General features: G+C 39.2%; 1 pseudogene; it reads left to right on the top strand.

Annotated features, from left to right (window-relative positions):
• Positions 1-21,117: 21,117 nt before the first annotated feature.
• Positions 21,118-25,717, top strand: LOC112582028 (annotated as a pseudogene).
• Positions 25,718-26,360: the final 643 nt, after the last annotated feature.

Below are 26,360 nucleotides of genomic sequence, written 5' to 3'. Positions count from 1 at the left end.
CTCTTCCTTTATCCATGATCCAGTGGATGTTGGCAATTTGATCTCTGGTTCCTCTGCTTTTTCTAAAACCAGCTTGAACATCTGGAAGTTCATGGTTCATGTGCTTCTGAATCCCTCCTTGGAGAATTTTGAGCATTACTTTACTAGCATGTGAGATGAGTGCAATTGTTCAGTAGTTTGAGCATTATTTGGCATTGCCTTTCTTTGGGATTGGAATGAAAACTGTCCTTTTCCAGTCCCGAGGTCACTGCTGAGTTTTCTAAATTTGCTGACATATTGAGTGCAGCACTTTCAGAGCATGATCTCTTAGGATTTGAAATAGCTCAACTGGAATTCCATCACCTCCACTAGCTTGTTGATAGTGTTGCTTTCTAAGGCCCACTTAACTTCACATTTCAGGATGTCTGGCTCTAGGTGAGTGACCACATCATCATGATTATCTGGATGGTGAAGATCTTTTTTGTACAGTTCTCCTGTGTATTCTTGCCACCTCTTCTTAATATCTTCTGCTTCTGTTAAGTCCATATCATTTCTGTCCTTTATTGAGCCCATCTTTGCATGAAATATTCCCTTGGTACCTCTAATTTTCTCAAGAGTTCTCTAGTCTTTCCAATTGTATTGTTTACCTCTATTTCTTTGCATTGATCTCTGAGGAATGCTTTCTTGTCTCTCTTTGCTATTCATTGGAACTCTGCATTCAAATGGATATGTCTTTCCTTTTCTCCTTTGCTTTTCACCTCTATTCTTTTCACAGCTATTTGTAAAGCCTCCTCAGAATGTGGTCCACTGGAGAAGGGAATGGCAAGCCACTTCAGTGTTCTTGCATTGAGAACCCCATGAATAGTAGGAAAAAGCAAACATATAGGACACCAAACGATGAACTCCCCAGGTTGGTAGGTGCCCAATATGCTACTGGAGATCAGTGGAGAAACAACTCCAGAAAAAATGAAAGGATGGTGCCAAAGCAAAATCAACACGCAGTTTTTGATGTGACTGGTGATAGAAGCAAGTTCTGATGCTGTAAAGAGCAATATTGCATAGGAACCTGGAATGTTAGGTCCCGAATCAAGGCAAATTGGAAGTGGTCAAACAGGAGATGACAAGAGTGAACATCGACATTCTAAGAATCAGTGAACTAAGGTGGACTAGAATGGGTGAATTTAACTCAGATGACCATTATATCTACTACTGTGGGCAGGAATCCCTTAGAAGAAATGGAGTAGCCATCATATCATCAGAAGAGTCTTAAATGCAGTACTTGGATGCAATCTCAAAAATGATAGAATGATCTCTGTTAGTCTTCAATGCAAACCATTCAATATCACAGTAATCCAAGCCTATGCCCCCACCAGTATCATTGAAGAAGCTGAAGTTGAAGGGTTCTATGAAGACCTACAAGACATTTTAGAACTAACACTCAAAAACGATGTCCTTTTCATTATAGGGGACTGGAATGCAAATGTAGGAAGTCAAGAAACACCTGAAGTAACAGGCAAATTTGGCCTTGGAGTACAGAATGAAGTAGGGAAAAGGCTAATAGAGTTTTGCCAGGAGAATGCACTGGTTTTAGCAAACACCCTCTTCCAACAACCCAAGAGAAGACTGTATACATGGACATCACCAGATGGTCAACAGTGAAGTCAGATTGATTATATGCTTTGCAACCAAAGATGGAGAAGCTCTATGCAGTCAGAAAAATGAAGACTGGGAGCTGACTGTGTCTCAGATCATGAACTCCCTATTGCCAAATTCAGACTTAAATTGAAGAAAGTGGGGGAAACCACTATAATATTCAGGTATGACCTAAATCAAATCCCTTATGATTATACAGTGGAAGTGAGAAATAGGTTTAAAGGGTTAGATCTGATAGACAGTGTCTGATGAACTATGGATGGAGGCTCGTGACATTGTGCAGGAGACAGTGATCAAGACCATCCCCAAGAAAAAGAAATGCAGGGGAAAAAAAAGCAAAATGGATCATACTAGCTAAGACAAATGTTCAATAGTTGAATAAATAATAGCAAATGAAAATTACCCCCCTTTTCATTGTGGTTCATGAAAGAGTTGTTAAGCCTTGGCCACTGTGAATGGCTAGGCTGAGAGGGGCCAGAAAGAAAAGAATGATTGTGTATATGTGAATAAATTATAATTTGAAATAATTATTTTTTACACTGTGTTAGTCAAACTTCAGTGTTTTGTTTTGTTTTGTTTTGTTTTAATTTGGTGTGATGTTGAGAGTTGACTTATTTTCTTGGAGTATATTACTCAGTCAAGTATCCTGTCTTTTTATACTCATTTCTTACTCAGCTTTACCCTCTTGCTTATTTCTATGTGTATCACCTTCTCTTTTAAGTCAAGAGAAAGCATTCAGGGAGCAAGATGAAAATCTGTTTGTTTGTTCACATATATAAACAACATCTTCTGTTTTATTGTGTCCCTGTGAACACTTGAAGAAGTTTAAAGATCCAGAGAAAAACAAATAAGCAGTTTAATTCTAATTTAACCTTGAATTGTAATATGTATCAACAACTCCAATGGTGAGATTAAGGAGTCTTTTGTGTTGTTGGGAAGAGAGTGTCTGAGTTCATTTACCCACTACATATTCTGAACAGAGATCCCTGAATTAATTTTTCCTATATATTTTCCTTTTTAAAAACTTTTTTTTTTTTTGTATTGGAGGATAGTTAATTAACAATATTGTGATAGTCTTAGGTAGGGAGCAAAGGGACTCAGTCATATATATACATATATCCATTCTCCCCCAAACTGTCCTCCTATTCAGGCTGCCAGATAACATTGAGCAGTGTTCCCTGTGCTATAGAGTTGATCCCTGTTGGTTATTCATTTTAAATACAGCAGTATGTACCTCTCCATCCCAAACTCCCCAGCTATCTTTTTCCCCCATCCTTCTCCCAGGCAACCACAAGTTTGTTCTCTTTTTCTGTTTTGTAAATAAGTTAATTTGTGTCATGTCATTTTAGATTCTGTATATATTTTTCATAAAGAAAAGATTACTGGGATTTGGTGGCAAATTCAAAGAATTCATCATCATATTTAGTCTTGCAAAGAAGACCCATCTTGAAACAGGGGATGCTTAAAAGTTCATTTTACAGCAAACCCAATGGACACAATGAAATAAAATATGTAATAGCTTAGTTGTTTCTAGAAAACAATTTGTTCATTAGAAAACTGACTTTCTAAAAATGATTATAATATTCCATAAATTTCCGTACAGGATTGCTACTATATTGTTGTCAGTATTATTAAATATGCCATTATATTATTGCTGCCAGCCTTTTGCACAGGAGATAAACAGCAAAAACTCGTCAGTCTCAGCAGTAAAGTACAATGGCAGCAAACTTAATCTGGTGTTAATTATACTTGCGGAAAACTAAATCAAGCATCAAAAACCACAGATTAATCTAGGCTTCCTCTAGCATAAGCAGAAAGTCTTGAGGGCTCATAACATGTTATTTTTGTTGACAGTCTTCCATTTTGTGACCAATTGATTTCATGTTTCTGATATACTCTGTTCTGATTGCACTTAGCTCTTATCTTCTCTTGGGCTCCAAGCAGCAAATTTGTTAATCCTCCTATTTCTGTATATTTAAGCAGGATTACAAACTTCAAATACCTTGTAAAATGATCCTTTATACAATCGTTCAAAACCATTTAAGTGATCCAGTGATGGAAGTATCAGCCTTGTAAGTAAATACAGATCATTTTGGAAATCATGCCAAGTGTTTATTTTATGACCCATTTGTAATTACTAAGCAAGGATGAATGAAAACTCTGTAAAATGTAAAATGGCAGAGCATTTTGCATTAAATTACTATTTTCTCACAATGAGAAAAGGATAATACTGTTTTTTAAAGTATATTCTTATTGAGGAATGTGATTATGTTCTATTAATGCAAGATCATTGACAAGCAAGTGAAGAGTTTTAAACTGCTGAATCTTTGATACACTTGCTAAAGAATGTTAGTAAAATGAACAAGCAAACAGATGTGAACAATGGACACATTTCACTACAAGAGTTTCTTAAAAGTTTAATATACCTATGTGATGATTGATCAAGAAAGAAAATTCTCCTCTGCTATTTTTCAAACAGGGTAGAAACCCTCTATGCTTCTATACTTTCTTGAGAGTTACTGACTTTCTCCTTCCTCCCTTCTTCCATTCCTTCATCTGTCTCTTCCTCCCTCCAGTCCTTCCTTGTTTTTTTCTTTCCTTTTGCCTGCTTTCCCATATACCTTCCTGCCTTCTTCATCTCTATTCTTCCTACCTTTCAGATCTCTTTTCCTCCCTCTCTCAAGTTTATTTCTGTCTCCATCTCCATCTCTTTGCATTCCCATAAACATTTCTTAAGCAACTACTCCATAAGAGGTCTTGAAGTCACAACACCAAATAAGATAAAAACTCTTGCCCTCAAGGAGTTAATAACTTAGAGAGAGAGAGATGGACGTGAACTAAGATCCCACATACTGCAGAGCAACAAAGATCACACCACAACTACTGAGCCTGAACACCACGAGAAAAGATCCCATATGACTCAATGAAGATCCCACATGCTGCAACTAAAATCAACTTAGCCAAATAAATAAATAAATATTTTTAATTATAAAAATACAATTCAAAGTTTATAGTTAAAAAACACAAAGTAAACTCTATAATAGAGATATTCACTGGTGCTATGAGAAAACAGAAAATGGGCATATACATCAGACTGACTGGAGGAAGTGATCAAGAGGGATTCTTGGAGATTTGATGCTTATGATGGAATTTAAAGGACAGATAAGAGTTCATTACAGCAATATTCACAATAGCCAAGATATATTTATACACACAAATAATGAAATATTATTTACCCTGAAAAGAATAAGGAAATTCTGCAATTTGTGACAACATAGATGGAGTTAGAAGACATTATGTTAAGCAGAATACAGAAAGGAAAATACTATGATACCATAGTATGTGAAGTCTAAAATATTCTGAGTAATATAAAATAGTCAAAATCAAAGAAGCTGAAAGTAAAGTTGTGTTTTCCAGGGGCTGAGGAGAAGGGGGAATTAGATGATTTTGGCCAAAAAGCACAAAGTTTCAGTTATGCAAGATGTATAAGTTTTGGAGTTCTAATGGACAGCATGGTGACATTTGCTAAGACGATAGATTTTAAATCAAATCCTCTCACCATTACCCTCCCCACACACATGCACACACAAATGTAACAATGTAGAGATGATAGTTATAATAGCTAACTGAATTGTAGTGATCATTTAAAATGCATATCAAAACATCATGTTGTACACTTTAAACATACAATTTTATACATTAATGTCTCGATAAAGAATTAGTAGGAATTACCTATAATGGATAAGTGAAGGGCATCATAAGCAGTACAATGAAGATATACAATAGCATAAAGGTATCAGTCATTCAAGATTCTTTCTAGAACTTATATACAGTATACTGAGAGGAGATTAGTCAGAATATGAAATCCTCTATGTGCTAAATTTAAGAAACTGACTTTTTTTCTGAAAGATCTGGGAAAACTTTGAAATATTTTAAGCATGAAAATGGCAGAATCATGTTATGGGTTTGTAAATGATCACTTCAGAATTATTGTGTAGAAAAGGATGATGAGATGACTTAAAGCAGGAGACCAGGCTAGGGACTGAGGTAACAAGTAGGCAAGCATGGATGAGACTTATATGAGGAAATGGCTTTGGAAGAACAAGGGAAGGAATAGATTTTGGAGTTATTGAGGATGTGTCCTCCCAGGACTCAATTATATCCTATAATTGTCCTAATTTGATTATGCTGCTACTAAGTCACTTCAGTCGTGTCCGACTCTGTGCGACCCCATAGACTGCAGCTTACCAGGCTTCTCCGTCCATGGGATTCTCCAGGCAAGAACACTGGAGTGGGTTGCTATTTCCTTCTCCAATGCATGAAAGTGGAAAGTGAAAGTGAAGTCGATCAGTCGTGTCTGACTCTTAGTAACCCTATGGACTGCAGCTTACCAGGCTCCTCCATCCATGGGATTTTCCGGGCAACAGTACTGGAGTGGGGTGCCATTGCCTTCTCCCAATTTAATTATATCCTATGCTTATTTTAAAACATTTATGACATATGCCATTGGTGGTATGGTGGTAAGCATAGCTATCTTCCAAAGCATTTATGACAGTGGTAGCTATTGCTCAGTCACTCCACATCCAGTGACTTCTACAACACCTTTAACATAGAAAGTGCTCAATAAATATTTTTTAATAAATTAAAATGATCTAGAATGTCAGGAAATCCTAGTTCAGGAAATGAGGTACTTACCCTTGCTTTACAAAAATGACATTATTGCAAAGTCCAAAGTGTATTCATGGAAGTCAGTAGCTGAAGTGAAAGGCAATTGTAAAATGAGTGATTATGAGACAAATGTACTGAATTGGTTCTCTAGATTTATATTTGTTTGATTCTCTTGAGAATGTATTAAGGAATTTGTGTTCATGGTAGCTTCTGAAGAGGAAATATCTTGTTAAAACTTGGTTTATGGTCTCTGCTACAAAATTGATTTCTAGTGTAGTGCTCGCACATAGGTGATTGTGAATAACACACATCAGCATAAATGAATACCAATATTGGTAAAAATGGGCTTCCTCGGTGACTCGGACAGTAAAGAATCTGCCTGCAATGCAGGAAACCCTGGTTCAACCCCTGGATTGATAAATGTGTCTCTGAGATGCAACGGGTGACTCAGATAATTGCTTATAATAAAAACAATAATAGTAAAGCAAACAACCATATAATGATATTGACCAGTTGAACCCTTGGTTTATGAGATTTATCTAAACATATATGTGTGAGAAAAATTATCTTGTCACAAATAAACAATAATTTTAGTAGATTAAATGTGCCTTTTAAAATAAAGTATTATTACATCCTATATTTACATGTTTTGGAGTCAAATCTCAGTGTTTCAAACAACAGGAAATATATAATTAATGTCAAAATTTAAAATATTTTCTAGTATATTTATAAAGCCAAGTTTGCCATGTGTTTTTCTTCAGAGCAGCAACCCCAAGCCTTGTTTGTGGCATATGTACAAAATAATGGTATTTGAACATCACATTGGAGGAAAATAGACCAGGCTCTTCATGGTCACGGGGCCTGGTATTAGGCTGCCTGACTCTGTATTGCCATCCTTAAGAATGAGAGGATCAGTCATTGTCTAAGTATTTCTGTAACCCATTTTTGGTTTATCAAGCGAAGAAAATCTGCATTAAATGTCTGGTTTTAGAATGAACAAAATATTTGTGATTAATACATCAGTTTAAGAACTACTAAAAGTTAAGTTCAATGATGGAGGAGATATGATTCAGGCGCTAAAAGGATCAGTGCAAAGAGTGTTGGCCTCTGCTCCTGTGGTATTTATATTAGCTCTAGGTAAAAGAGATATAGCCGAAAGTTATTGAAACCAGTTACATGAAAATTCCCATGTATACACTCTCGGTCTTCTTAGAAGGTACCTTTACTCATGAATAAAACAGTTCTATCAAATTATTCACATATGCCACATAAATTTGTTCTGAAGCAACAAAAGAAATCAAAAGAATTGCAGTATTTCTTTTAAAAGGCACTGATAGAAGGTTAATATCCTAAATTACATAATTTTCTCAAATCACTACTGATTTCCAGTTTCCTTTATCCTTGAATAAGTGCTCTAACAATAAGGTCTCAGTTCTTTATTTTTGCTTTTGTTTCCTTTGCATGAGCGGTAAGATAAAAAAGTATTATAATTTTGTGACAACAGTATTCTTCCTATGTTTTCTTCCATGAATTTTACAGTTTTCAGTTTTACATTTTGGTGTTCAATTTTGGGTTTATTTTTGTATATGGTATGAGAAAATGTTCTAATTTCATTCTTTTATATATAGCTATCTAGTTTTCCCAGCATCACTTGTTGAAGATATTATCTTTTCTCCATTGTACACAGTGGTCTCCTTTGTAGTAGATTAACTGATCATAAGTGCAAGGATTTATTCCTAGGATCTCTATTCATTTTCTTTGAGTTATGTATCTGTTTTTGTGCCAGTACCATACTGGTTTGATTACTGTAGCTGTGTGATATATTCTGAAGTCAAAGAGGATGATACCTCCAGCTTCATTCATTTTGCTCATGATTGCTTTGACAATTCAGGGTTTTAGTGAATTTCTGTGAATTTTAGAATTATTAATTCCAGTTCAGTGAAAAATAGCATGGATATTTTGATAGGGGATTGCATTAAATATGTAGATTGCTTTGATGAATAATGGCTTACAAAAAATATTTATTCTGATTCATGAACATGGATATTTTTTCATTTCTTTGTATTATCTTTAATTTCCTTCATCAATGTCTTATAGTTTTCTGAGTATAAGACTTTCACTACCTTAGTTAAGCTTATTCCTAGATACTTTATTCTTTATGATGCAATTGTAAATGGGATTATTTTCTTTCTTTTTTTCTGATATTGATAAATAGAAAAGCAGCAGTTTTCTGTATACTCATCTTCTATCCTGAAATTTTGCTGAATTCACTCACTTGTTCTAACAGATTTTGGTGGAGAATTTTAGAACTTTCTAAATATAGTATCATGCCATCTGTAAATAGTGACATTTTTATTTCTTTCCTTTCAATTTGGATGCATTTATTTATGTATTTATTTATTTATTTTTAGGTCTGTTAAATTCTTTTTTGTTAATATAAATTTATTTATTTAATTGGAGGCTAATGATTTTACAATATTGTATTGGTTTTGCCATATATTGACATGAATCCGCCATGGGTGTACATGTGTTCTCCATGCTGAACCCCCATTCCACCTCCCTCCCCATACCATCCCTCAGGATCATCCCAATGCACCCCTCCTGAGCATCCTGTATCATGCATTGAACCTGGACTGGCGGTTCATTTCATATATGATAATATACATGTTTCCATGCCATTCTCCCATATCATCCCACCCTCGCCCTCTCCGATAGAGTGCAAAAGACTGTTCTATAAGTGCAGGCGGTAACGACCAGCACACTTAGGCGCGGGCGGCTGTGACGGGTGCACTTAAGCTCCGCCGAGAGGAGCTACCCCACATCCGAAGTCAGGGGCAGAAGCCAGGAGGACCCCATGCCCTAAGGGCGGCAGCCAAGAGGAGTTTCCCCACGTCCGAGGTCAGGGGCAGCAGCCGAGAGTACCAGGCTGTGACAGCGCAGGAACGGCCGAGAAGAGCTACCCAAGTCGGAGGTCAGGGGCGATGGCCAGAGGACCTACCCCACGTCTGAGGTCAGGGGCGGTGGCCAGAGGACCTACCCCACGCCCCCATGCCTGAGGCCAGGGGTGGTGGATGGGAGGAGCTAAGCCACACCGGAGGCCAGGGGTGGCAGCCTGGAGGAGCAACCCCATGCCCGAGGCCAGGGGTGGCGGCTGGGAAGAACAACCCCATGTCCAAGGAGCGGTGGCTGTGCAGGCGCAGGAGGGCCTAGAGGACCTATCCCACCTTGAAGGTCAGAAGGAGCGGCAGTGAGGATATACCCCTCATCCAAGGTAAGGAGCAGCAGCTGTGCTTTGCTGGAGCAGCTGTGAAGAGTTATCCCACACCCAAGGTAAGAGAAACCCAAGTAAGATGGTAGGTGTTGCAAGAGTGCATCAGAGTGCAGGCAAACTGAAACCATACTCACAGAAAACTAGTTGATCTACTCACACAAGGACCACAGCCTTGTCTAACTCAAGGAAACTAAGCCATGCCCATGGTGCAACCCAAGACAGGCGGGTCATGGTGCAGAGATCTGACAGAATGTGGTACATTGGAAAAGGGAATGGCAAACCACTTCAGTATTCTTGCCTTGAGAGCCCCATGAACAGTATGAAAAGGCAAAATGATAGGATACTGAAAGAGAAACCCAGGTCAGTAGGTGCCCAATATGCTACTGGAAATCAGTGGAGAAATAACTCCAGAAAGATTGAAGGGATGGAGTCAAAGCAAAAACAATACCCAGCTGTGAATGTGACTGGTGATAGAAGCAAGGTCCGATGCTGTAAAGAGCAATATTGCATAGGAACCTGGAATGTCAGGTCCATGAATCAAGGCAAATTGGAAGTGGTCAAACAAGAGATGGCAAGAGTGAATGTCGACATTCTAGGAATCAGCGAACTGAAATGGACTGGAATGGGTGAATTTAACTCAGATGACCATTATATCTACTACTGCAGGCAGGGAATCCCTCAGAAGAAATGGTGTGGCCATCATGGTCAACAAAAGAGTCCAAAATGCAGTACTTGGATGCAATCTCAAAAATGACAGAATGATCTCTGTTCATTTCCAAGGCAAACAATACAATATCACAGTAATCCAAGTCTATGCTCCAACCAGTAATGCTGAAGAAGCTGAATTTGAACGGTTCTATGAAGACCTCCAAGACCTTTTAGAACTAACACCCAAAAAAAGATGTCCTTTTCATTATAGGAGACTGGAATGCAAAAGTAGGAAGTCAAGAAACACCTGAAGTAACAGGCAAATTTGACCTTGGAATACGGAATGAATCAGGGCAAAGACTAATAGAGTTTTGCCAAGAAAATGCACTAGTCATAGCAAACACCCTCTTCCAACAGCACAAGAGAAGACTCTACACATGGACATCACCAGATGGTCAACACCTAAATCAGATTGATTATATTCTTTGCAGCCAAAGATGGAGAAGCTCCATACAGTCAACAAAAACAAGACTGGGAGCTGACTGTGGCTCAGACCATGAACTCCTTATTACCAAATTCAGACTTAAATTGAAGAAAACTACTAGACCATTCAGGTATGACCTAAATCAAATCCCTTATGATTATACAATAGAAGTGAGAAATAGATTTAAAGGCCTAGGTCTGTTAGATAGAGTGCCTGATGAACTATGAAATGAGGTTCGTGACATTGGATGGGAGACAGGGATCAAGAACATCCTCATGGAAAAGAAATGCAAAAAAGCAAAATGGCTGTCTGGGGAGGCCTTACAAATAGATGTGAAAAGAAGAGAAGTGAAAAGCAAAGGAGAAAAGGAAAGATATAAACATCTGAATGCAGAGTTCCAAAGAATAGCAAGAAGAGATAAAAAAGCCTTCCTCAGCGATCAATGCAAAGAAATAGAGGAAAACAACAGAAAGGGAAAGACTAGCGATCTCTTCAAGAAAATCAGAGATACCAAAGGAACATTTCATGCAAAGATGGGCTTGTTAAAGGACAAAAATGGTATGGACCTAACAGAGGCAGAAGATATTAAGAAGAGGTGGCAAGAATACACAGAAGAATTCTACAAAAAAGATCTTCTCGACTCAGATAATCATAATGGTGTGATCACTCACCTGGAGCCAGACATCCTGGAATGTGAAGTCAAGTGGGCCTTAGAAAGCATCACTACGAACAAAGCTAGTGGAGGTGATGGAATTCCAGTTGAGCTATTCCAAATCCTGAAAGATGATGCTGTGAAAGTGCTGCACTCAATATGCCAGCAAGCTTGTAAAACTCAGCAGTGGCCACAGGCCTGGAAAAGGTTAGTTTTCATTCCAATCTCAAAGAAAGGCAATGCCAAAGAATGCTCAAACTACTGCACAATTGCACTCATCTCACATGCTCGTAAGGTAATGCTCAAAATTCTCCAATTCAGGCTTCAGCAATACATGAACCGTGAAATTCCAGATGTTCAAGCTGGTTTTAGAAAAGTCAGAAGAACCAGAGATCAGATTGCCAACATCCGCTGGATCATGGAAAAAGCAAGAGAGTTCCAGAAAAACATCTATTTCTGCTTTATTGACTATGCCAAAGCCATTGACTGTGTGGATCACAATAAACTGTGGAAAATTCTGAAAGAGATGGGAATATCAGACCACCTGACCTGCCTCTTGAGAAATCTGTATGCAGGTCAGGAAGCAACAGTTAGAACTGGACATGGAACAGCAGACTGTTTCCAAATAGGAAAAGGAGTATGTCAAGGCTATATATTGTCACCCTGCTTATTTAACTTATATGCAGAGTACATCATGAGAAACGCTGGACTGGAAGAAATACAAGCTGGAATCAAGATTGCCGGGAGAAATATCAATAACCTCAGATATGCAGATGACACCAGCCTTATGGCAGAAAGTGAAGAGGAACTAAAAGGCCTCTTGATGAAAGTGAAAGTGGAGAGTTAAAAAGTTGGTTTAAAGCTCAACATTCAGAAAACGAAGATCATGGCATCTGGTCCCATCACTTCATGGGAAACAGTGTCAGACTTTATTTTTCTGGGCTCCACAATCACTGCAGATGGTGATTGCAGCCATGCAATTAAAAGACGCTTACTCCTTGAAAGGAAAGTTATGACCAACCTATATAGCATATTGAAAAGCAGAGACATTACTTTGCCAACCAAGTCCATCAAGTCAAGGTTATGATTTTTCCTGTGGTCATGTATGGATGTGAGAGTTGGACTGTGAAGAAGGCTGAGCACCGAAGAATTGATGCTTTTGAACTGTGTTGTTGGAGAAGACTCTTGAGAGTCCCTTGGACTGCAAGGAAATCCAACCAGTCCATTCTGAAGGAGATAAGCCCTGGGATTTCTTTGGAAGGAATGATGCTAAAGCTGAAACTCCAGTTCTTTGGCCACCTCATGCGAAGAGTTGACTCATTGGAAAAGACTCTGATGCTGGGATGGATTGGGGGCAAGAGGAGAAGGGAACAACAGAGGATGAGATGGATGGATGGCATCACTGACTCGATGGACATGAGTCTCAGTCATCTCTTGGAGCTGGTGATGGACAGGGAGGCCTGGAGTGCTGCGATTCATGGGGTCGCAAAAAGTCGGACACGACTGATCGACTGATCTGATCTGATCTGATGGCCTTGATATCATGCATTGAAGAAGAAAATGGCAACCAACTCCAGTGTTCTTGCCTGGAGAATCCCAGGGACGTGGGAGCCTGGTGGTCTGCCTTTTATGGGGTCGCACAGAGTCAGACACGGCTGAAGAGACTTAGCAGCAGCAGCAACATGGCCTTGATATGGCTTTTGACAGCCTTTCTGCACATAAGCAGGTTTTTTTTTTTTTTTTTCCTGTTTTGCTAAAGGTTTGGTATGAGGTGTCTAGCATGGGAAGTTTCAGGTCTTTGAGTGAAGCTTGATCTTAGTTTTGAGATGGACACCTTCTGTAAGGCTCTCACCTATCAATGTTTAATGAATTTGGGAGTTATCTGGTGATCCAAAGTCCTGGACTCGAGTATCCCACTTCTCAGGCTCAGACCTAGCCCCTACTCTAGCACTGAGACTTCACAAGCCACACAGCAGCAAAGACAAAACTCCAAGACTAATGGTGAAACAGCACTCAACAGCCAAGAACATGCAATGAGATTCACACCCTTACAAAGAGAAATAATAGATTAAAAATAGGGGAAAAAATGGATGACAACAGGAGTCAAAAAGGAAGAGAGCAACCAAGCCAATAATCAAACTCCTAAGTGAAAAGAAATACTAAAAATCAGACTCTCAAAAACATAAAAAAAAATTTGCAGTGTAACTAAGCAGTACAAAGCCATAAAAATAGGACAAGAAATTAAATTGAATTTATTTAAAACTTTTTTTATAAAAAGGGGAAAATAGCTTATAGAATAAAAATCAAAGGAATAATAAAGAAAATTATTATAACACTATGACAATAAGGTGGGGATATATATATATATATATATATAGAGAGAGAGAGAGAGAGAATGGTACTAAGAAAAATGTCCATGTGATTCCTCCATTTTCCTGCTCCAGTAGGTTTGCCTTCTCAGAAAGTCCTCCAGTATTTCTAGGAAGGTCTGTGGACCTGTTTTCAGTGGTGTGGGATCGGCTCAGGTTCAGATCTTGCCTTGATCCAGTTTGTTCCTGTTACTAAAATCTACAGTTTCCCCTAAAGTCCACAGTCTCTGGTTAGCTGCAGGAAATTAACCCACTGTCTCTGCAACTGCATGGGTGATTTCCACTTTTTCCCTTTGCTCATATAGCCCCTGGGGTTCCAATTTGGTTTGGGCCTGTCTCTGATTATAGGTCTGGAGAAGGAAATGGCAACCCACTCCAGTATTCTTGCCTGGAGAATCTCATGGACGGAGGAGCCTGGTAGGCTACAGTCCACGGGCTCGCAAAGAGTTGGACACGACTGAGCGACTTCATTTCACTTCACTTCACTTCACTTCTGATTGTAGGTCTCTGTTCTCTACCCAGACACAAGGAGTTGAAAATAGAAGCTTGTTAGGGCTAACTCACATGTGTTGGGGAGAGGGAGGGGTACAGCAGACCTCACTGGTGTTGTGGGAAGTGCCCACTGAAAGGTTTTTGCTGAACCACGAAAGATGCCAGGATTCTTGGCTTCCAGAAGAGAAGAATTCATTCCGGGGCCAGAGATGAGGATTGATTGCTCAGAGCTTTTGTGTAATAAGGTTTTATTAAAGTATAAAAGAAATAGAGAAAGCTTCTGACATAGACATTAGAAAGGGGCAGAAAGAGAGCCCCCCTCATTAGTGTTAGCAAGGAAGTTATATACTTTTTAATCAGTTATTACAGTGAATCAAAAGAATGTCTGGAGGTTGCAAAGATATTACTAGACTCACTCCCATAATTTACATTTTAAAATAACAGGATTAGCCAGAAGGTTTTCAGGAAGGGGAAACCGTCCTCAAGCAGGATACATTGTTGTTATATAATCCTTAGTACAGAGTTTATACTGAGTTGTTTGTTGTGTAATCATCAGTTCAAAGCTTAAAGATAAAAACGTTTTATGTGACTAAGACCAAGGAATGTAGAGGGAAAACAAAGTTTTCCCTTTCCTCCTCCTTTAGAATTCCAGGCCCCTCTCTCCTTGGGGACTCCTGGACTTCTTTTCAACCTGCCTAGGAATTGACTCTCACCACCATGGCTGGAATCTGTAGGAGGTTGCCACAGTCTGAGGCAGGTCATGTGCTTTCCTAGGGAAGTCTGCCCCAGATTGTGACACTTACTTGGCAGAGTTGAGTATCTGGGACTCCTAAATGGGACCTATAGGGGGTCACCACAGTCTAAGGCAGGTAGTGAACTTATTCAGGGGGCTTGGCCCCAGGTTGTGGGACCCTTGGCAAAGCAAAGCTGCTTGGGCTTCCAGGGAGACATAGGCAGCTACCCATGGATACTCATAGCTTGGCACTAGGGGTGATCTCTGGGGCTGGGACCATAGTGGGCCCCCTGCCTTCCACCTCAGACACTTGCACCAGCTTCTCTACCTCTGGAGTCACAGACCACAGCCAGTTCACCTCCACCTTTGTTCTATGAGGGCATGGAGTTAGAGCCTTCCCATGAGAATATTTTTATCTCTGGTATACCCAGACTTTTCCCTGGCCTCCCTACACTGTGTCACTCTAGCCCCTGAAGAGTATCTTCACAGCAGTCAAGACTGATGCTTTCCCTGAGGTCCAATCCCCAAAACCTGAGCCTCAGCATCCAGACCTCACTTTCCCATATAGTGATCATGAGTGTGTGGTCATGAGTGTGTGAGCCACTTCTCAGTTGGGAAGTGCTGCTCATCATGATCTCTGTGGTGTATTCTTTCTGTTTTGCCTCCTGAACACACATTGTTTCATTGCCTTCTGAGATTCTGAAGCTCTCCACTGACCTCACTTGTGAGGAGGTTTCCAAGTGTGCAGAAAATTTTCCTCCCTTCCTCCCAGGGTACAAGTCCCCATCTCAAAAACCCTTTGTCTCCCTTTTTGTCTTTATCTTTTGTCCTACCTCATTCTGTGGAGATTTATTTGCCTTTTTGGAAATCTGGGGTCATCTACTAGCTTTCAGATGTTCTGTAAGAGTTGTTCCATATGCAGATGAGTGTTGAATGTATTTATGGGAGAGTTTATCTCCCTTTGCTATTACTCTGCCATCTTGAAAGTCTCCCCAAACTGTCTTCATTTTTTATTTATTTTTCTCTGTGCTGTTTTGATTGTATGATTTCCATTTTTCTATCTTCCAGATCAAAAATGGACTATTGGATTTTCCAGTAATCATGTATGGATGTGAGAGCCAGACAATAAAAAATACTGAGTACCGAAGAATTGATGCCTTCAAATTGTGATGCTGGAGAAGACTCTGGAGAGTCCCTGGGACAGCAAAGAGATCAAACCAATCAATTCTAAAGGAAATCAACCCTGAATATTCATTGAAAGGACTGAGACTGAAGCTGAAGTTCCAATACTTTGGTCACCTGATGCCAATAGTTAGCTCATTGGAAAAGACCCTGATGCTGGGAAAGATTTAATGCAGGAGGAGAGGTGGATGACTGATGATGAGATGGTTGGATGGCAGCACTGACTCAGTGGACCTGGGTTTGAGCAAACTCGGAAATAGTGAAGGACAAGGAAGCCTGGTCTTCTGCAGCCCATGGAGTTGCAAAGAGTCAGACATGACTGAGCGGCTGAACAACAACAAATCTTCCAGATAACTTATTCATTCTTCTCTACCACCTAGCCTGATTTTAAATACTTCTGGTGTGTGTGTGTGTGTTTGTGTGTGTTTGTGTGTGTGTGTGTGTGTGTGTGTTTTCTTTTTTCATTTATTGTATTATTCAGCTCTGACTGCTTGCTTTTAATATTTTCTAGTTTCTTGCTGAAATTCTTACTGTGTTCCATTTCTTCCCATGTTGAGTTACATTGGTACTAATGCTTTGACCTCTTTATCTGGTAAATCATTCATCTCTGTTTCATTAGTTTGTGTTTTGTTTTGTTTTTTTTTTCAAGTTTTTGTTCTTTCACTTAAATTCCTCTGACTTCCCAATTTGCTTAACTTTTACACTTTTATGAAATTAGGTTAAACAATTCCTTATCCCAGTCTTAAAAGCATATACTTGTGTGGGAACATCCCCATGCATTCTGCCTGTGGCAAGTAGTTTTGGTGAGAGAACTGGATCCAAAGTTAGTTAGCACCAGTCACATCTTCTCCTAGGGTGTGCTGTTAGTTATTGCTTTATTGAGTGATGGGGCTAGAGATGGAAGGGCTATAACCACATCAGAACCAGGGTTTCTCCTATACTCAGTGCCCATTGCTTTGGGGGTAAGTCTCAAAGGGCTGGACCAAAACCCCTGAGGTTTGAGTCCTAGTTGGCTCCATTCCCATTAAATGTACACAAATCCCCCATCCTGACAATATGTTTGCCCTTGAGAGGAGCAGCACTGAAGCAAAGGGGCAAGAGTGAATGTCTGGTGTGGGCTGGGACATATACTGGGATGGTTCTGTCATGAGAGTCAGAGCTACAGACATCTTCTAATCTACAAGCTCTGCAAGTGCCTGTAATGGATGCCAACTCCCTAATCAAGGGCAGTGCCATATCTGAGCTGGCTCTGTTCCTTGCACCAAGTGTACATGCCTCAGCAATGGTCTCCTTTACTCTAGTAGGGAGCTAAACCAGAGCTATAGGTGAGTGTGTGGTGAGCGTGAACACATGTTGGTACACAGGAAATCTGCCAGAAATTCAGTTTCAATCGTCTTCCTCTGATTTGTTACCAGGAATAAATAAGCATGTGTATACTCTTCAAGAGCAGAATCTCAGTTTCTTATATCCCTCCTGTAAGTCTCACCAGTTTTCAAACAAGGTAAGCCTACTCATCTTCCCAGCAGTGAATCCCAGGATTGGAGTGACCAATATGTTGTTCAAATGCCTCACTTCCCAGGGAGAATCTCCAATCATAAAAATGTTCTCTATTTTTTGTGTCCCCTCCTAGAAGCAAGTCCTGATGTGATCAAGTCTCTTCTCATCCTACCTAACTCCATGTGGATCTTTCTTTATAGCCTTGGTGGTGGAGGAAATTTCTTCCTGTCATCAGTTTTTTTGTTTTTGTTTTTGTTTTTGTTTTAGTGAGAATTGCTTTACATATAGATGCATTTTTGATGTTTTGCTTCATCAAAAATTATAAATACTAATATTTATTCTAATTGTCAATTATCTTTTAAAAGTGTATCAAGACCTCCTTGGCTGGGCAGTGGTTAGGACTCCACACTTCCACTGCAAGGGGCATGGGTTCGATTGCTAGTGGGTGAACTAAGATTCCAAAAGTCATGTGGCTCAGCCAAAAGAAGGTTTTTTAAAATATCACAAAAAAATATATGTATGTTGATGAGTATTCTAGGGTTTTTGCCTTTCTTTCCTTGATTACAACATAGGACATAGATAGATGACAGATAGATAATTAAATAGATCAATAGGTATTAGAAGTCATCTGCATATTTATGTTTCAAGTGAGTCTAAGTGAACATCAACAACTAGAGGGCAGTAGAAGATCAGAATGTGCAGAAATATACAGGCTACAAATTGGATCTGTGATTTTACTGTGAGAGCAACTGAAAGAAATTTCTTGACACATCACTTTGGTCAAAAAGAGGAGCCCTGGACTGGCTTGAAGCACAGAAGAAGGTGGAGTCACAACTCAGAAACAGTAATATCACTACACCTTTAAAAGTTTGAAATAGATAAGGAATTGGGCAATGTATTAAATGGTTTTAAGAAATGGACAGAAAAAAAAAAAAAAAAGAAATGGACAGGAAGTAGATTTAGGAATCCAAATCTCAGATTATATCCATGTTAAGATTAATGATAAAATCAAAATTACACTGAAATCCAAGCACGGATGATGAAATAATTAAATCAAGGTGAAGAAGTAAAATAGATCATTGGGCTATGCAATGTTTTCCAAACACACTGTAAAAAGATACCACCACCTTTTACTACATTGTAAAAAGATACCATTATCATGTCTAAAGTAAAATCTAGACAGATACAGTTTAAAGAATTCAGCACCTAGACATTTTTTCATATTGTTTACGGGGCCCTTAGCGAAATGAAATACCTCTCATAGTCAACAAAAGTATCCAAAATTCAGTACTTGGGTGAAAAAAAAAAAAAAATCTAGGTTCATTTCCAAGGCATACCATTCAAATCCAAGACTATGTCCCAACCACTAATGCCAAAGAAGCTGAAATTAACTGATTCTATGAAGACATACAAGACATTCTAGAATGAACACCAGAAAAAGAGATGCCCCTTTCATCATAAGGGATTGAAATGCAAAAGTAGGAAGACGAGAGATACCCAGAATAACAGGTGAGTTGGCCTTGGAATACAAAATGAACCAGGGCAAAGATTAACAGAGTTTTGTCAAGAGAACACACTGGTCATAAAAACACTCTTTTTCAACAACACAAGAGAAAACTCATGGAAAACTCATGGACATCACCAGATGGTCAATCCCCAAATTAGACTGATTATGTTCTTTGCAGTCAAAGTTGGAGAAGCTCTATCCAGTGAGGAAAAACAAGACCTGGAGCTGAGTGTGGCTCAGATCATGACCTCCTTATTGCGAAATTCATGCTTAAATTGAAGAAAGTAGGGAAAACCACTAAGCCATTCAGGTATGACCTACAACAAAGATCTTATGATTGTACAGTGGAACTGACAAATAGATTCAAAGGACTAGATCTGTTAGAATGAGGGACTGAAGAACTATGGACATAGTTTTATAACATTGTACAGAAGGTGGTGACCAAAAACATTCCAAAGAAAAGGAAATGCAATAAGGCAAAGTAGCTGTCTGAGGAGGCTTTAAAAAGAGTTGAGGAAAAAAGAGAAGGGAAAAGCAAGGGAGAAAGGGAAAAATATGCTCAACTGAATGCAGGGCTCCAGAGAATAGCAAGGAGAGATAAACAGGCCTTCTTCAATATACAGTGCAGATAAATAGAAGAAAACAAGAGTATGGTAAAGACTAGAGATATCTTCAAGAAAATTGGAGATTTCAAGTTCCGGGAGCAGGCACAGGAGATCCCACCCATGACAAGGTCATGCGGAGGAGACCTGATAGGCAAGGCAGATCAGGACTCTTGGGACTCCCTGGACCTGCTCAAGCATTGGCCCCGAAACCAAAGTCTGTCTGTCTACTGTTTACTATAGTATGCCTTTCACCAACTCTTCTGACACTAACAGGGGGCTGTCCCCAACCACCTTTCTCTGAAGAAAGTCAACTTAAGGCTCTAGTTAATAAGTCTCCTGGGCTTGAAAGGAGTATTTTAATTCTAACCCCTCTGTCACCAGTTTAGCTTGCTTGACAGGTTTATCCATACTCTTGCAACTAACACACATGATTGTTCACAACACCTCAAGCATAACCTTTGAGCGATAAAAATAAAAAGCTTTATTAAAATAATGCTACATTGTTGAGCCAATGTTTGCTACTGAGTTTCCTTATCCCTTACCCAAGGTGCGCCTGGGAGTGCATTAGTTAATATAGTTGGAATGTAAGAAAAATAAACAGTAGCCTTGTCATTAGCAACATAAGACCCTTGAGTTAATAAGTCCTTTCTTTGTTGTAACCCACTGCACTTTTGCTCCATAAGAATATAACATTATTTAGTAGATTGGATGAATAAAGAAAAACACTTTAATGGAAAACAGATTTTCTGGTTGACCAACTTTTATCAGAAAAGAGTCACAAATGTTAATAGGCCTCTGGGCCAGAAGATAATGTACATAACACAAACCCTTGTAAATGAAAAGATATGCAGAAAACATCCTGGTCCTGATGAAAGTCAAACTCATGTAATGTTGAGCTGACTCTGCATGACTCTGTATCTTTCACTTCTAGATATGTGTAACTCAGGGCATAAAAGCTCCTTTTGAGAATAAAGCTGCAGACCTGGCTTCATCAGAGCTTAGTCTCCCCATGTCATTCTTTCTCTCTCTGTCTCTCTCTCTCTCTTTTCAGGCTGATCCCCTGAAGCGCAGAGGCCCTCTGAGTTCACTTTCCTGCCCGGGCTTCTAAGACCCTCTTGAGAAAGTGCTCTGCATTTTCACCACATCAAGAGGGCACCTGAGGCCTCCGTGAACAGAGCAAGTCCCATTTCAAGGACTTTATTGGCTTTCTGTGTAAACCAAGGAATATAAGCCTCTTTCTCTCTCCTTTTACTTTCATCTCTCTTGCCAACGCTGTTCATCCTGAGGATATCCCTGGATCCTGCTGGGGCTGGACCCCGGTAAGTGGTGCCTGAACAGGGACCCAAAGGTAATCCCCTCCATTGTCCAGTTTTCGGGATGGCTAGGACCCCACTCAGGGTGCTGAAGACCCCCCTATATAAGATAGGTATGGTGAGGAAAAGTGGGTAGTAGAATCTTTCATGTAGACAGAAGTAAACGAAACAAAAGTCACTGACATGGGTAACAGTGAGTCAAAGGAACGACAACTCTTTATAGGAGTAATCTTGCAATTGTTAAATAAAAGAGAAATTAAAGTTAAGAAAGCTAGTATTCAATCCTTTTTTACATTTGTACAAGAACAATGTCCTTGGTTTCCAGAAGAGGGCACTGTTAATCTAGATACCTGAGAAAAGGTAGGGAAACAGCTAAAAACTAATCCCTTGGTTTATAGCTTTCCAATTTTATTAAACACTTCATAAATATAATGGAATTTTTATATATTTAATATATACATTAAACAAATATATAGATATTAGATATTCATATATATAAGAATATAAATACCTTTACATTTTGTAAATGTATTTGATGTATATATAAAGTATTACCTTATATATAATAGTATACATAGTATATTTATCTATGGGTTAGTAGATGTGTATTAAAAATTTTATGCTAGGTATTATATAATATATATATATATAATTAATACCATCATATATAATAATCCATTATATGCTAAACATACTTATATAGCATATATGTTAAATATCTTATACATAAAAACATATATGCATATGCATGTATATATAACATATATTTTATATGTTGTGTATATATATATACACATATATATGTTACGTATATATATATAAACATTATATGTATTTATTATGTATGTATGTATAGGTATACATATACATGTATATGTAATACATGGTGCATATAAAATATATATATATAACTTAAATATAAGTTAATATGTATATATGTACATTAATACATTTGTGTATTTGTGTATAGTTAAATGTAACTTATAACAATAAAATTATTGCTATTGTATATAACAATATAGTATATATATATAAATATATCAAAAGTTAAGTGTTTGTTGTATATTCTATACTAGACAGTTAAAAAAGCTGCCTAGACTTTAAATTAAGTTAAAGGCTAAAAAGAAAACTACTATTTTTCACTTATTAACTAAACTACAGCAACAAATTTAGAAGCGAAACCGAGCATTTTTATTGGCCACATTCAAGCTCATTCTACATTGCCTGGACCTTTAAATGCCCTAAATGATCTGGCAGATTCATTAACCAAGATCACTATAACATCTGCCTTTGAAAAGGCCCAAGCCTCTCATTCACTGCATCACCAAAATGCTTTTGCTCTGTGTATTATGATTAAAAATGTCCTGGACCCTCGTCATGAGGCTGTTAGACAGCCTATGGGGGAGACTGTAGTGGTGGGTGGTGGGTCTCCACTTTCTGCGCAGATTATATTTTCTGCCATTGATGAAGAAAAGGAGGGAGACTGTGCTCTACCTCCCGAGGAAGGAGAGGACTTACAGGACGCTGCGGCCGGGTGCCCTGGCGAGCCCCCTCCTGCTCTGCACAAACCTTTAAAAACTTATCCACCACTTTCTGATTTAAGGCCATTGACACCGCCTCCGTTCCGCCTCCCAGGGCCCAGGAGTTCCCCACTTTGCCCCCAAAGCCTCCCAAAGCGTTGCCTAAGGCTGAGGAAGATAAAAGGTTTTTTGAACAAAGGAACTTTTAAAACAGATGCGTGCACAATATGCAGAGCGTGCTCCTTGGAGAAAACCCCCTCAGGGGGGCTTCACCCAGGCTAGGAGAGAAGCCGAACGGTAAGGGGACTTAACAACAATATTAACCCCTGATGTGCCAGTTACTCCGATTCCAATGGGAGTGGCTGGCCCCCTACCTGAGGGCATTGTAAGATTTGTGCTGAGGCGCAGCTCACTTTTTTTTTTTTTTTTCAATAAATTTCAGTGGTGCCTGGTGTAGTAGATTCTGCTTATATTGAAAAAATTAAAGTTTTGATCTTGCCGCCTACCAAAACTGTGCAAATTAATAAAGGTCAAAGCTTTTGCTTTTACCTTAATATCAGATAGGATAATATCAGATAGGATATAAGTCCAACACAGCTTTTGCTTTTACCTTAATATCAGATAGGAAAAAACTTGACTTCTCAAGCTAGAGGCAACAGAACATTTGGATCTGGTGATCTAGCCTTTTGGGTGCAGGAAATTACAGCTCCAAGGCCTTTGAAGGATCTTTTAATTCAAGGAAATAAAATGTCAAGGCTGTTAAATACTAGAGCAGACGTCTTTTACATTGCTCAAAAAGATTGGCCCTCGTCCTGGCCGACACACTTGACCAGTGCTGGCTTGGTAAGAATAGGGTCAATGCCCTTGGTTGCTAAGAGCTCACAAATTTTAACCTGGTCACATGAGAAGGGGGCACAGACACCCTTTGTCCATATGTGATTCCCTCACTACTTTTTTCTTTATGGGGGAGAGATATATTATCTCAGACAAAAATACCTTATATTCCCCAAGGTCAAACCATAGTGGAAAGGACACACCAGACTTTAAAAAATTAGATAGCTAAATTAAGATTAAAAAAATTAAATATTCCTCTCCACATCATGTTCTACACCATGCTTTGTTTGTAATTAATCATTTAAACATCGACACACAGGGACAGACTACAATGATGAGACACTGGATTTCTAAAGGGGCTATGACTCGGCCCCTGGTCAAGTGAAAAGACCTCCTTACCAGAGAGTGAAAAGGGCCAGATGTGTTGCTAACTTGTGGGAGAGGATATGCTTATGTGTTTCCATAGGATTCCACTTCTCCTGTTCAGACCCCTGAGGTTACTGAGATCCCTGGAGTCCTAGAGTCTGGGACCAAGGCAAAATGGGGAGATCAAAAGCTCATCGAGTCCAGACCTGAGAGAACCAATGAAAAGCCAAAAGACAAGTGACCCTTCTCCTGAGGCTTCACCGCTAATACATCGCTTCAGGCTCCCGAATACCAGGGAGAAAAAACTATACAATTCAGGACTAAAACAACCCAAATCCAGGCCAAGACCTGCAGTCAATCCACGGCTATACTACTAAATTTAACAACTGGGAAGAACATTCTGTTCCATGGCCGTTAGCCGCCAATAGATGACATCATAATCAATTTGTTCCTCCTATGTTGTCCTATACAGCTAAGGACAAAACCTTTTGGCAAGCAGATATATGGAGAGCCCTTGCTGCTACTGCCCCTGTTACCCTATCCCGACCAAAAAATGAGTCCACTTACTCTATTTTAGCTTGCCTACCCTCTCCCTATGTTTTTCTATGTGGTCATGTATGGATGTGAGAGTTGGACTGTGAAGAAGGCTGAGCGCCGAAGAATTGATGCTTTTGAACTGTGGTGTTGGAGGAGACTCTTGAGAGTCCCTTGGACTGCAAGGAAATCCAACCAGTCCATTCTGAAAGAGATCACCCCTGGGATTTCTTTGGAAGGAATGATGCTAAAGCTGAAACTTCAGTACTTTGGCCACCTCATGCGAAGAGTTGACTCATTGGAAAGGACTCTGATGCTGGGAGGGATTGGGGGCAGGAGGAGAAGGGGATGACAGAGGATGAGATGGCTGGATGGCATCACTGACTCGATGGACGTGGGTCTCAGTGAACTCCGGGAGTTGGTGATGGACAGGGAGGCCTGGCGTGCTGCGATTCATGGGGTCGCAAAGAGTCGGACACGAGTGAGAGACTAATCTGATCTGAATGACTCCAAAAGACTTAATATACAAATAAGTTATTCAGGGGGACCTAACTGTATCTTGTGAACAATGTATGCTCTCATCTTGTTTGAACCCTCAATATAACGCTTGCTCCTTTGTAGTGTTACAACATGCACCATATCTTATGGTGCCTGTGACTGTAACCACTTGTCGGTATGATAACTATGGTCTTGCTGTGTTGCAACAATTACAAGATTTGATGTGATTGCGACAGTTTGTGGGCTTACTTATCTTGGGAATATCAGCTTTAATAACTGCAATTACTTCTGTTACTGTGGCAACAATATCATTGAGTCAACAAGTCAATATGTTAATACTATGTTCAAAAATGTCTCTTTAACATTGGCAACACAAGAAGTCATAGATAAAAAAAACTAGAGATGAAGGTAGATGCTCTGGAGAAAGTGATAATGCATAATGAGACTGAATTACAGACATTAAAAGTAAAGTTGGCACTGTCCTGTCATGCCGACTACCAATGGATTTGTGTAAGACCCCTGAAAGTAAACGAGACAGATTGTAACTGGGAGAAAATTAAAAACCGTATTTCTGGGGCATAAAATAGCTCCAACATTAGTTTAGATTTAAGAAAACTTCACAATCAGATAAAGACCATGAAGCATTCCTGATTGGATTTTACTGCAGCAAGAACAACAAATGACTTTTTTCATGCATTTTCAAACTTTATTTCTGAAAAAAACATTCTGTCTACTATTTTTAGCTACACTGCTGTGGCCCCTCTAATTCTGCTTCTTATAATTATTCTTCCTTGTATTGTAAAAACTCTTCGACAAAACACTCAGAAGCTCATGACTGAATTACATCTGGCTGTCTTAAAAAATAAAAAAGGGGGAGATGCCGGGAGCCAGCACAGGAGATCCCACCCATGACAAGGTCATGGTAGGAGATCTGACAGGCAAGGCGGATCAGGGCTCGAGGGACTCCCTGGACCTGCCCAAGCATCGACCCCGAAACCAAAGTCTGTCTGTCTACTGTTTACTATAGTATGCCTTTCACCAACTCTTCTGACACTAACAGGGGACTGTCCCCAACCACCTTTCTCTGAAGAAAGTCAACTTAAGGCTCTAGTTAATAAGTCTCCCGGGCTTGAAAGGAGTATTTTAATTCTAACCCCTCTGTCACCAGTTTAGCTTGCTTGACAGGTTTATCCATACTCTTGCAACTAACACACATGATTGTTCACAACACCTCAAGCATAACCTTCCAGTGATAAAAAAAAAAAAAAAAGCTTTATTAAAATAATGCTACATTGTTGAGCCAATGTTTGCTACTGAGTTTCCTTATCCCTTACCCAAGGTGCGCCTGGGAGTGCATTAGTTAATATAGTTGGAATGTAAGAAAAACAAACAGTAGCTTTGGCATTAACAACATAAGACCCTTGAGTTAATAAGTACTTTCTTTGTTGTAACCCATTGCACCTTTGCTCCATAATAATATAACATTATTTAGTAGATTGGATGAATTAAAAAAAAAAAAAACACACTTTAAGGGAAAACAGGTTTACTGGTTTAC

Source organism: Bubalus bubalis, chromosome X (genome assembly GCF_019923935.1).
Source record: "Bubalus bubalis isolate 160015118507 breed Murrah chromosome X, NDDB_SH_1, whole genome shotgun sequence".
Taxonomy (NCBI): domain Eukaryota; kingdom Metazoa; phylum Chordata; class Mammalia; order Artiodactyla; family Bovidae; genus Bubalus; species Bubalus bubalis.
The sequence above is the reverse complement of the archived record's forward strand: the minus strand, read 5'-3'. Positions and strand labels throughout refer to the sequence as shown.